The sequence below is a fragment of the Scardinius erythrophthalmus genome (assembly GCF_964197995.2).
Source record: "Scardinius erythrophthalmus genome assembly, chromosome: 14".
In the NCBI taxonomy this organism is placed as follows: domain Eukaryota; kingdom Metazoa; phylum Chordata; class Actinopteri; order Cypriniformes; family Leuciscidae; genus Scardinius; species Scardinius erythrophthalmus.
Window position 1 is genome coordinate 9954601 of NC_138234.1, and position 12809 is coordinate 9967409.

Below are 12809 nucleotides of genomic sequence, written 5' to 3' on the forward strand. Positions count from 1 at the left end.
AGTGCAGCTTTTAGTCTGGAGGTATTTGCTTGTCTTTGGGAATTCCCTTCGTTGCGTAAAAGGGGGTTTCCCGAGTTCGTGCTGGCTGGTCTCCTCGTGCCTGAATGAAAGTCTTGTTTGAAGCTGGCTTTGCAGAAGAAACGTGGCTCGGAATCTTGTCTCAAAACTTAACTTAGAACCGAGACTCACAACGGAAAAGAAAGGAAACTAAGAAAAGAAAGGAAATTGAGAGGAGTAGATGATGGCTTGAATGAAGCTGTTTAACCCATGTTCTTCAGATCTTGATTTGGGTTATTTCGTCTGCGCGTTTACATGGTTCCTAGTCTGAGAGAGCGAGAGCAGAGCGCACTGTTTCGGGTCTCAAGATTTTAAACTCAAAAGTTTGTCCCACCTCCTGAAGAGATCGGACAAATTAGATACTGGCTTTCTTTGTCTTGTCGTAAATCATGCATTATCTGGGATCTCCTTACTCTCCACGCTCTAGCAGAGAGTACAGAGGCCACAGTTTAGACATTATTACTATTATAAGAATACAAACATTTTACACAGATTTCAATCAAGCCATCTTTTGAATCATGAGCATACGATCATATTGATATGAAACACAACACTTTCATTCAAACATCTAACAGTTATAACAATTACATGAATTATATGGGATCTAAGCATATTAGACACATTTATTTTAGACACAAAATCGAATCATTGTAGTTGCATGATGTTTGATTTATAAGTCCTTTGAAAATTGTTCTTGAATGATTTTATGTATAGTTAGGTAAAATCTCAGTTCTCTGGTTTGAAAAGAAGATAATTGGTTTGTTCGTTCAGAGGTCCTTAAGGAGGAGGGGGTCTGGAATGTTGTGGGCTCGAGTTGTGTCACTCTGAACCAATCATTCTTTTCCAAGCTATCTCACATTGAAAAGTTCTTCCTTTAGCTGGGCTCATAAAAGTTCTTAGTTGGGGGTTTTCGTTGGTTAGCGTAGACTAGCTGGAGCCTGATTTTATGGCCCTGGATTGGTGATTTGACCCTGGAATGTGAGGACTCTGTGTGGGACCTTGGTCTCTGTCTTTCTCTTAACCAGTCAGTATTCAAAGCTAGCATTAACCAGGATACAAAGGTAGCATTGACCAGTTATTTCGTTAGTGTTGGGGGGAGGCTCTTTTAAATAGCCAGGGTGATGAGGGTCATTAGACGTTCTGAACAAATCTTCTCTTTTGTTCGGCAGGAAGTAGAGAGTTTGAATTCATTTTCTGGAAGAAAATTAGTCTGTGGTTGGTTTCTTCTCATTGTCGTTACACTGTCTATGCGATCACCTCCAGTGGAATGGGGGGAGGTCCAAGATGGCGCCTTGTTAAATCGAAGTTTTCAGAGCTCCTGACCAAACTTTACACATTAAGAAAGTATAGATGTATTAACTTATCTTTTTCGTTACATTTGCTGGATCATTTTTTAGTACATTCAATTGAGAGCATAAATATGCCATTTGACAAACGCAAAGAGCGATCAGAAACTACCGACGTCATGGATGTCCACGATTATGCTTCTCCTGCTGTAAACGAGCTACTAGATCTCTGCGCAACTTCACTCCCTGTCACTCCTAGCAAGCCGCCTGCTCATAAAAGAGGTAAATTTTCAAGTCCAAACGAGCAGGCCGACTCTGCCATCATTTCTACACTCTCCTCGTTGATCAATACTCGGTTTGACGCACTCGAAGGAATGATTAGCGCCAATGCTCTAAAGATAGAAGAGCTGAAGAAAACGGTAGACTTTGTGTGTGCCGAAGTACAAGATCTAAAAACTAATGTGAAAGATGTAGATTCCAGGATTAAAGATCAAGAACATCTCACGAGCACCTGGGAACCACGCATTTCTGATCTGGAGAGATACTCTCGCAGGTGGAATTTGAGATTGTTTGGAGTGCCTGAGACATTCAAAGAAGATATCAGATCCGAGGTCATTCGAATCTGCAGTGAGACTTATCCCGAGGCCAAGAGCAAGTACCATGATGTTGTTGACACTGTGCATCGGTTAGGGAGGAGAGGTGACAACACAAAACCTCGCGCCGTTATCATGCAGTTCTCCTCACGGGTTATCCGAGATGCTTTATGGAAAGCTGCCAAGAATTCCCAGTTTCTCAAAGACAACAACCTGCGCTTCGCAGAGGATCTGACTTCGCTGGACCGGGAGAGACGGAAGAGCTTGTGGCCGAGAGTGAGAGAGGCGAGGGCTGCTGGAAAAATGGCGTATTACATCGGAGCACATGCGTTTTGAAGGTGTGGAGATTACTTTGTGAGTTCCATCATGAGGATCGTGTACTCTTTTGTAAGATGATGACTGTTAACTGTCAACTGTAAAAACGTTTGATTTATCGTCGTAGTACAGCTGGACCTTTAAATTGGTCAGTTAAGCTCTGGTTATCTCAGCTTTTTTCTCATCTATCAGTCAGTTTTGACTTTTTGCCTTTGTTTTGAATCGTGTTAACAGCTGTTCATTGCTGTTCGTTTTTTCAATGTCAATATCGTTAAAGGGGGGGTACAATGGTGTTTCATGTATTCAGAGTTGTTTACAGTGTTAAAGAGATGGATTCTCATGCTAAACATGGGCAAAGTTTAAAAAATATATTTTGGACGAATAACGGAGAATTTCTGTGCCGAAAATCTTACTTCCGGGTTGGTACAAGTTTCGGCTGTTTTTTTTTCGATCGTGGATCTAATGACGTAGATGAGAGTAGAACTCCTTATATGAGCATTTCTCCCGGAAAAGCGCGCCCGCGCACACGTCGACAAGAGGAGAGCGAGACCGCGCACATCAACGCGCTTCAATAGGAAATCATCGGCAGCCAGCGCTGCATAGGATTTGTTCAAGAATGTCTCCAAAAAAGTGTGTTTTTGGATGTGAGGGAAAGCTTACTGTGTTCAGCTTTCCAAAGAACCCAGTGTTACAGGAACAGTGGATGCAGTTTGTTTTTCCGGGGCAGCAACGGAGTGTAGGAAGTGCGGTTGTGTGTTCTGGTCATTTCAGTGACAAATGTTTTATTAACAAGGCCCAGGTCGACGCTGGATTTCCAAATCGTTTGCTATTAAAACGTGGAGTGGTCCCAGTGATAAAAGACCCAATTCATGTAAGTACAATTGGATCAGATTTCTGTCTTTTGCTGGAAATCAAGCACTACCGCTTGATTCTAGCTCCGCCTCCAGGACCTCGGCTTTTTCCGGAGAGAATCTGAAAGCTGTATTTTTCTTTAATAAATATAATAAAACTAAACACTTTTTGGAGATATTAAAGATGCACTACTACTCTATAGGTACTCAAGATTAACATGAGATTAGGTGAAACTGTGCATGTTATGTACCCTTTCATTTCTCTTAATGCCAGGTCTAAGAAACAATGTGAAGCCCAAAGCCCTCTTTTATGTTTGTTAAATACCATGGATCAGACTTTTGCTTTTTTCAAGAAACCCATTCCACACAGGACGATGTTAAATTTTGGAGGTCCCAGTGGGGCAGTGATATATGGATGTCGCACGGCACAGAGCGATCAGCAGGTGTCACCATTTAAAAAAAATACGTTTGCTGGTTAGATTCTTCACGTTGACAGTGATCCAAAGGGTCATTTTCACTTATTAGTGCTTTCCCAATGGAGAGAAATGTATCCACAGCAGAGACTCTATACGTGGAGCAGCAAGGACCGTTCTAAGCAGTCCCGAATAGATTATTGGCTCATTTCTCAAAGCCTAACAAATAGTTGTAAATCAGTCAGCATTCATGCTACACCTCTTACAGATCATAGTGCAGTCTCTCTTAGGCTTTGTCTTTCTGCATCCCTTGATTTCAGCTCATCTCCTTCTTATTGGAAATTGAACAATTCTCTTCTCCATTTTGAAGATGTTAAGAAGAATATTACAGTATTGATTGAGCAGTACTGGAGAAGAGCTTTAGTGTTGGATTCATACTGTTGCCAGTGGGAGCTGTTAAAGTTTGAAATTAGTAAATACTTTAGAAAATTCGGTAGTAATTTAGCTAAACTTAAAAGAGCAGAAGAAAATAAGGTGGTGTCTAAAATTGCAACACTTTGCACACTAAACCCCCTGAGTTGTTTTCTGAATCTGATAAGCTTGAGTATGTTGACCTGCAGTCTAAATTAGATGAGATGTACACTTATAGGGCACAGGGTGCTCATACTAGATCTAGACAAAAATGGCTGGGGGAGGGAGAATGTAACACAGCATATTTTTTCAGATTAGAAAATAATTGCTTAAGTACTTCACTAATTGAAACTCTCAATATTGAGGTGACGGTCACTAATAATCCTCAGGCAATTCATTGTACATTTCTGTGCTAAATTTTACAGTAATCTGTATAAAAAAAAAAAACATTTTCAGAAGAGGCAGGCCATACTTTTATGGAGTCTGTTAAAGATTGTAAGTCTATCTCAAGCGATGACAGAAATCTCTGTGATAATGAAATTACTTTATCTGAAGTTAGTAACTCAATTCTAGAACTTAAAAACAATAAATCTTCCGGAACGGATGGGCTTACCGCGGAGTTTTATAAACAGTTCTCTAAGAATTGTCTCCTTTTTTACTTAAGGTTTTTGAAGAAAGCATACAGAATGAGACTCTCCCCCTGACTCTCACTCAAGGCTTAATTACTTTAATTCTGAAGCCTAAAAAAGATTTACTTTTAATTGACAATTGGCGTCCCATTTATCTGCTTAACAGTGATTATAAAATTTTAGCTATTATGTTTGATAAAAGACAAATCTGTATTGGGTTCTGTTATAGAGACGACACAATCTGTTTTTTTGAACAAAAGACACATTGTTAACCATATAAGGCTAATTCTTGATTTATTAGATTATTCAGACTTGATTCAGGAGGACAGCTTCATTCTTCTCTTAGATTTCTATAAGGCTTTCGATTCTTTAGAGCACCAGTTTATTATTAATTCATTAGATAAATTTGGTTTTGGGGACATGTTTTGCAGAGTAATTAAAACCATTTACAATAATGGAAGTGCTTCGATTAAATTAAAAAATGGCACTTCACCAAGGTTTGAATTGAGTGAGGTTGAACAATTGAACAAGGTTGTCCCCTTTCTCCCTATTTATTTCTTCTTTGTGTGCAGCTACTGTCAACTTTTGTATGTGAAAGTGGTACTCAGGGTATCCGTGTAGCAGATCGAGAAATATTTAGCAGAAGTCAATTAGCAGATGACACCACCTTATTTTTGAGAGATGCTTCCCAAATCCCTATAGCAATTAATTATATAAAATTGTTCTCTAAGGCTTCGGGTCTTAATCTAAACATAAGTAAATGTGAATTAATGTCTATTAAAGATTGTAGCGCACTCACTATTTATAATATTCCAGTTAAATCCGAGATTACATATTTAGGCATTATAACTAACCCGGTTATAATAAAAGCCCAAAGATGATTCAATGCATGGTTGCAAAGAGACTTGAGCTTGAGAGGCAGAATACTGCTTGCTAAGGCGGAGGGCATCTACATACTCTGCACTCTCTCTATATGTGGACAACAAAATTTATAAATCAGTTGATAAAATCTTGTTTAATGTTGTTTGGAAAAACAAAATCCATTATGTTAAGAAGTCTGTATTAATGAACACGTATGAGAATGGTGGGTTGAATTTCCTTGATTTTTCATCTTTGAACATCACTTTCAAAATTAATTGGATTAGACAGTTTTTGTGTAATCCAAACTCAATCTGGAATTTTATCCAAATTATAATTTCTCCAAATTAGGTGGTCTCCCTTTCTTACTGATCTGTAATTATAATATTGCTAGAATCCCTTACAATTCATCTAAATTTCACAAACAGGCATTACTTGCATCGTCATTAATTTTTAAGAACAATTTCTTGTCACGATCGCACACACGAAGACAAAAGTAGATCCAATAATGCAGCTTTTATTTAAGGGTAATCTGTATTCGTCCATCCAGTCCAGGCAATGGTCAATATCCATATAAGTAAACCAAAAACAAGAAACAAACAGGAACGCAAAAGACTGACCTCAGGAAGTGGTGTGAACTAAACAAGGACTCCATAACAAACACTAACACAGACAGGGTTTTTATACACACAGAAACTAACACTGATAATGGGGAACAGCTGGGTGCAATGAACAGTGAAGAGTACAGACAGGATTGTGGCAATTGCAGTTCATGAGTGAGTGACACCGTGAGGGAAGGGGACCTCTAGTGTTTACTCAGGGAACACAAACCTGACACTGTGACATTTCTCCCCTCACCGGTACTTCATTTGGAACAATCAAGACATTGTATATAAGAGAAAATCTTTGTTTTTTAGTAATTGGTTTGAGAAAAACATTCTGATTGTTTCCCAGTTATTTAACTCAGAAGGTCTTCTTTTAAGTTACGAAGAATTTTTATGTAAATTAAATTTTCCAGTCACTCCCAAAGAATTCTCCATTGTCATGGATGTTATACCTAAAGGAACTGTTATGCTTTTAAGGGACTCTGTTAGATCATCCAGCACTTTATCTATTTCTTTAGACCCATTGGAAATTCCAGTAGGAAAACTGTGCTTTTTGTCACCTCCTTCATCACGTAACTATAAGATTAGATCTCTTTTTCAAAAGGAGCTTGTAACAACTCCATATGTGTTCTCTGGAGGAATGTGGTTGATCATATTGATTGTCGAAATACATAATAACAAACAAGGTTAAAGAAATCTCATTCAAATTATTACACAGATTTTACCCAACTGAAGTGTTTTTGAAAAAATTTAAATCAGACATAGATACAAGCTGTTCTTTTTGTGGTGACCCTAACGAAACTGATATGCATATCTTTTGGGATTGTCCTCACACACAGATATTCTGGATTGATTTCTCTAATCTGGCTTCTTTAATATACCAAAAGATTTTAATGAATATTTTATTAACCTATTATTACTTCTTGCAAAATTTCATATTCACCGCAGTAAATTCATTCGTCAAAATCCTGTATATATTGTTTTTGAAAAAGAGGTTCAACAGTATGTACAAACTATTTCATCTTCCAAGAATCTCAAAGCTTGTAAAATAATTTATTTAATATTTTTTATTTATTTTGTTAAAGCTTTTGTTTTGTATTTTTATTTACTGTTGCATATGTCTTTAAATGGTGCTTTGCATGTAATGTCACCTCTTTGTACGTGATGTTGATATTATCTGTATTTGTATATTTGGTACCTTGGCATTAATTAATTAATAATAATAATAAAAAATAAAAAAAACTCCAGTGGAATAGGAAGTGCCATGGCTCTCCGTAGACGGGCTCTGGTTGCCGCCACCTACTGGATTGAAGTATGGAACACTACCTGGTTGAATACACTTTGTTGAAAAAATAAATAAATATTTTTACTAGTCCTGTATCATTAAAAAATAGGAATAATTCCTCATGAATTCTATATTTTGTTTCATCTAATATTTCCTTAAGTAAATAACTGCTCACACCTCTATCCTTTAGTGACTAAACTAATTCAAATCTTTGTATATCCTGTACCTTCTAGTTAGATGATTTACTGTTTATGGGTATCCACATTTATTTCCAACTTCATGTTCCCTATTTTATATCAATTTTGATTTAGTTTTGTATGCCCAATACGTAATCTTGTCGTTATCACATCCTTTTTCCTATTATTAACAGTTGTTTTTTTCCACCTTCACATTTCTTTGTATACATGTCTTCCTCTTATTTCATTGTCCCATATCATCTGCCTCCTCTTTTTCACTTCAGTTCCCATCAACCCCTTCATTTCCACTTTACTCATCTGTACTCTGATGTTGATCTCAGGATTCTTTAACGACTCCTTTGTCAGGTTATCAGCCTCCTCATTCCCCTTTACTCTGACATGGACTGGAAGTTCGGAACCCACAAAAAAACTCACCCTTACTCCTAAGTGCTTTATACTATATAACTTATGTAATGTTTCATTTAAAATATCTTGTCTTGCTAAGGATGTTCCACTTTCTAAACTTTGCAGAGCTGATTGTAAGTCTGTACATATCGCACAACATTCAGGCTGATTTTCTTCTATCCAATGTAAGGTTATGCTATAGCTATCAATTCTGTTGTAAAAACGTATATATGATCTGTTGCTCTTTTTGATGTTTTAATATTGTACTGAGGAATATACACTGCTGCAGCTGCTCCGCCTGATTTTGGAACTTTTGATCCATCTGTGAATATTTAAGTCGTGTTGTTGTATGCTTGATTAAAGTATATTTGAACAATTACTTTTAATAGCAAATTTGTTTCATTCTTGTGTATCTCTTTATGTATGAATAGGTCTATTTATGGCATTGGGTATAACCATGGGGGTATAGATGGAATTATAACCGAAGGATCTACTTCTCTCTCAGTTATACCCGTTCCCTGATCCTCCTTATTTGCTACCCAACCTAAACTAGATTTTTGAAGTGTGGATCTGTGCTCACTAAAGGCTAATATTGCCCACAACCCACTGCGCTTTGGAGGAGGATCCAGTTCAGAACTACAATATATTAGCAACCGACGGTGAGAGGTTTAGATAAAGGTTTGAGTGACTAATCAAAGTTTAAGCCGATAGAATGTTTCTTTAATGTTATCCTTGTTATATTTCATCTGCAATAACAATGCGGACTTTTAGAAAACATCCGTTTGGCCATTACATTTAAATAGGCTGCCATTATGCATTCATATGAGGAGAGTCTCCGCATGAAAGACCCTCGACTGCAGATCAACGTGCTTCTGCATTTCTGTCTGATATGATAGGAAATGAAATGTGGAAGATTTTATCTTTGACAAGATTTGTGTTTACTGTGACAGGATGCGACAGAGAGCAACCGTTAAAGATGTTAAGATTGTAAGACGTGATAATAGGCTATGTCCCAAAGCTTGTCTACTCTTCTGCTACACACTGTAAAGTAGCCTATCTACTTTTTCTTCACAAAAAGAGTACATACATTTAGGGCGTAGTAGCGAATTGAGATGCAGTATGTCCCTCTGATCGACACCAAAGATAAAGTACTTCTGGCCTAATTCCGTTTGTGCAGCGCTGTAAAATTGTATTTTATATTCTTAGTAGGCTATATTAATCACTTTGACTTGCGGTGTGGTTTTGTTTGTCTAAAAATCTGAATGTTGTAGTTTAAATTTTTAAAATGTAGCCTACTATAATTTGTACATTAAAAAGATGATTCATTATTTTGGTTATGGACATTAACCTAATGATCTGGAAGAATTTCAACATTAAGCTCTAGCTTTCACAGACACAAACGAGTAAGGACCACGGTAAAACTCCATTAGTTAGTAATTTTGACTGTCAAAGTTATATATTTGCTATAACATTTACTGTGTAGGCCTAGTTGAGAACTTGATTTTGACCTTGTATTCATTAAACCATGTTGTCCAGGAAGATGCGAGGAAGAGGGGCTGTTATGGCCGTTAGGCCGTGTGTGTTTTTGCCAGGTGTACTGCTGCTGCTTGTCTGTCCATCTGCAGGTCCTGTGTGCACACCTGTCTCCAGTTGGCAATCAGCAGGAGAGCGGGAGCAGGTAAAAAAGGAAGAGAACAGGCAGACTGATGTTGAGCAAACAGTATGAGGAAGAAAGAAGAAACCTTTGTCAGTCATTAAGCACAGTAAAACACAACAGTTTTAGTCTATCTGGCATCTTGGGTAAGGCATCTAGTCACATATATCACTTTGTTCTTAGGTTTCTCAAAGAGACTGGACTAGCCAAGAGGATTTAATTATTGGTTTTTTTTTTTTTTTTATTGTTTAGTTCATTTGATCTGATCTACCTGTTCCACACTCCAGCCCAGTTGGTGGCGGTAATGCTCCTATTAAGTTGGTTGCCAACCGCCATAAAACCCTAAAGAAGAAGAAGAAGAAGAAGAAGAAGACTGATGTTGAGGTGTGTGGAGAGCAGACGTCTATATACATACAGCTTACCAGAGCTGGGTGATACTGCAGTGGCGTGTATCAAGTCTGACCCTTGTGCTGGGGGTTTACCCTCTCGGTGGAGAGAGGGTGGTAAATACTAATGTGTTTGTTTCCCTTTTATAGTTGTGTTGTAGTTGTTTTTGTTTTTTTGAGACTTACCTTTTTGTATCTGTTGTACCTTTTGGATAATTAATATTGTAAATAAATGCCATACTTGCTGATAAATCGGTCTCCTTTGTTCTTTCAACCTGAAATGGTTTTATTATTGTCACAACCTCCTCCACTGCAGGTTCGTAACAGGAGCATTCAAATGTGCAACATATTACAGCCTCTATTTATATCTAGCACCTGATGTTCTTGTAGTTGTTTAATATGACATTTGTTACAATAAGGATATAATTACAGGTAAGATGGCACCTCATTACCATTTATTTATAGCATTTCTTATGAAAATATAGCAATCTACACATTTAGAAACTATATCTACCAGTCGAAATATAAATATTTGAGTAGTTTAAAAAGGTTGCAGGATGATGTTTCGCCCTCTTTTTATCAGTCTTTTTAGTGGCTTAGATTATGCTTGACATTCTTTGTAGCGTTTACTACATTAAACTGGTGTGCTGGTGAACGCACCTACGGTGATTCTAATGCAAAATTAAACAACAGGGGTTCAGTCACTGGCTAGTTTGAGATGAGCAAAATCTGCGCAGAACCAATCACCGGTGATCACCATAGTTATCATATAAAGGCTAGATGTCTCGTCCACGCTGCTGGCCAATGGAGGTCGACGTCCGCACACGGCGGCCATCTTACCACAGGGTGCTCGCTCACTCGTAACATGGTGCATGTACTTTTAAATAACCATAACTTGCTCAATTTTCTACCGATTTTCAAACGGTTTGGTTTGTTATAAACGTCAGATGTAGCTATGAAACTGGATACATATGAAAAATTATACAAATGGTCTGGACTTCCATATGAAAGAATTATAGCCACGGTAATGACGTTTGTAAGAAACCAAACCGTTTGTAAATCCGTCAAGATTTCAGCGAGATAAGAGGATTTGTGTGCATGCTGATCACTCACCTTAATTCACAGAGCCCTGTAGTAAGATGGCCGCCGGTGATGCCGGAAGTGACTCCGCCTTAAGACATCTAGCCTTTATATGATATCTATGGTGATCACTGCAAGATATATGCTGTTTAGAAATGTGTCCAAGTGGGTGTGCCTTGCTCTGATGTCATAATGACGTGTGTCAAAAAAACTCTTGCGACAGTGAGGCGGATGTGTTGGATTCTGCAGCCGGGAAAAAATTCTCTCCACCGACTCTGCTGAACAAAGCACGATGGGAAACCACTTGCTATTTTGTTTTTAGTAAAACCGACCGCTGCAGGTTTCAGTTTGACTCCGATGTGTCAAGTGTCAAGTGTCACACCTCAATGAGACTGACAATAGCCCATTTCACACATTCAGTCTTTACTGGTAAATTAACGTAAGAGATCATGTGTGAATAGGACATTTTAAAAAATACCGGTTAATTGGTTCTGGCAATTTACCAGTAAGGTAAGTTGTAACATTACCAGTAAATTACCTGTAATGTTCTCTGTGTGAGCGAAAAATGAAGATTGCCTGTATTATCATGTACGAGGTCAGAATGCCCAGACTTAAGAAGTCTGCTTTGGGTCAGTCATAAAGGTCTTATGGAGATGACGTGGCCCGGGGATAGCCTACTTCAATTTCTGCATCCGGACATGTCTCGCAAAGTATACTTGAGCTTTAAGGTTTTTTAATACTTTTTCTATTTAAAGGCCCTCTGTTGTCAACAATTTTATCCTTCAAAACCCATCTTTGATCACCAAAATTACATATTTAAACGTTTTGTCGAATTTTTTTCATGCCCAAAATAACTTGAACGTAACTCTATACCCTTGCCTCATTTACACAGTTATATGAATATGCAAATTAGCCCCACTTCCACTCACTCACAGCAGCTCAGAGATCCATTCGTTGACGATCACACGTTGATCTGATTGGTTACAAGGTAGTTTGTTTTAAACCGTGTTTTTGAGACTGCCTTTGGTTCACTGCAGTTTTAAGGAGAAAATTTATTCTGCGGTAAACCTCGGGATAAACAGAGAGACCAATATTAGCATAGACGCCATCCTTCTTATGATTTAACAAGTACATCAGGATTTATGGGAAGTGTTCCCAGTTCCGGCTGATCTAATGTATGCAGCCTAACATTGAATTATAGAAGTTTATAATGTATTATGTGAATGCTAGGTCAAAGAGATGTGTCTTTAGTCTAGCTTTGAACTGACAGAGTGTGTCTGCTTCCCGGACAATGGTAGGAAGACTGTTCCAGAGTTTTGGTGCTAAATAGGAAAAGGATCTACCGCCAGCAGTCGATTTTGATATTCTAGGTATTAGTAACTGGCCGGAATTTTGAGATCGCAATAGACGTGAAGGACTATAAAGCGTTAAGAGGTCGCTCAAGTACTGTGGAGCTAAACCATTTAGTGCTTTGTAAGTAATCAGCAATATTTTTTCATTTACGATGTTTAATAGGCAGCCAGTTCAGTGTTGACAGAACCGGGCTAATATGGTCATACTTCCTGGTTCTGGTAAGAACTCGAGCTGCTGCGTTTTGAACTAGCTGTAGTTTGTTTATTAAGCGTGCAGGGCAACCACCCAGTAGAGCATTACAACAATCTAGCTAACAGGATTTCCGATGACTGACATCACAAAATTAACAGTATTTTGGAATCTGATGTGTGAACGGTCTCTTACCGGTAAACCTAACACAGTCTCACCCCAAAACGTCACATACTGACGGGTCTTGACCATACGGCAACATA